This window comes from Camelina sativa, chromosome 5 (genome assembly GCF_000633955.1).
Source record: "Camelina sativa cultivar DH55 chromosome 5, Cs, whole genome shotgun sequence".
In the NCBI taxonomy this organism is placed as follows: domain Eukaryota; kingdom Viridiplantae; phylum Streptophyta; class Magnoliopsida; order Brassicales; family Brassicaceae; genus Camelina; species Camelina sativa.
This window is the reverse complement of record NC_025689.1, coordinates 13,076,956-13,078,100: the sequence shown is the minus strand read 5'-3', so window position 1 is coordinate 13,078,100 and position 1,145 is coordinate 13,076,956. Positions and strand designations below refer to the sequence as shown.

General features: G+C 40.1%; 1 pseudogene; it reads left to right on the top strand.

Annotated features, from left to right (window-relative positions):
- Positions 475-1,145, top strand: part of LOC104786762 — a 15,952-nt pseudogene continuing 15,281 nt past the window's right edge.

Genomic DNA, 1,145 nt, shown 5'->3' with positions numbered 1-1,145 from the left:
GAGTTATATAGATTTCCGAAACGATATCTTGCTCTTCCATGGATGAACCCAGAGGAAAGATTTTCGAAACTGAGTAGGCTATCACTTTAATTGTTTTGTTGTTTTTTATGGATGTTTAATGTCTTAACCAAATATGATTAGGCCCGGAACCTAGTAACTTAAAAAAAAATATATATATATATATATATTATATATATATTTCTATGCGCATGACACGCAAATGGTGTACAAATATCAAATATGCATGTGACGTACTATTAATGAAGGGGTCGCAATTCTTAACTGATAGTCTTCCTTTACCACACAAGGATATAAGGAAAAGGAAAGTATTTTCGTACACCCCTATGTTAGGTGAGGTCGAAAGGTCATTATCATATATAAGATGGACTTGTGAGTTGAGAGGTTTCAAAGTTGAAAACTATAACAACTAGTCTTGATCAATTCTTTATAAGTTCTGTGAAAAGGAGGATCCGAATGGCAAAGAAAGGGGAAAGCTTGAGAGAAAACTCAAGATGGAGTCTTGTAGGCATGAACGCACTTGTCACTGGTGGTAGTAAAGGCATCGGGTCAGTCCCCATTGTCAATCTTAGCTCCCTAAATTTATGCTTGGTGATGATACTAACTGTAGTTGTGTGTCATGAATAGGGAAGCGGTAGTGGAGGAACTAGCTATATTGGGAGCAAGAGTCCACACATGTGCAACAGTGTAAGAGACGAAACTCAGCTTCAAGAACGATTACGCGAATGGCAAGCAAAAGGGTTTCAGGTCACCACTTCTGTCTGTGACGTTTCTTCTCGTGAGCAACGAGAGAAACTCATGGAAAGCGTTTCCTCTCTCTTTGATATGTCTGTATTTTGCATCTCCTTAGCCTGTATTTGTCATACATTTAGCTAGGACAACTAGTTGTTTTGCATCATTTTAGAATCTCTTTCGTACATTTTGCATGTTTAGGAAGTTTATGCATCATCCTTGCATACATTGCGCATTTCGGAGTTTTTCAGGTGTTTAGGAGACGTTGGAAGCGCAGAGGATCGAGCCACGCTCAACTTCCACAATCAAGCGCTCCTCACTTCTGCAATCGAGCGCTCCTCACTTCCGCAATCGAGCGCTCCTCACTTCCACAATTGAGTGCTCCTCACTTCCGC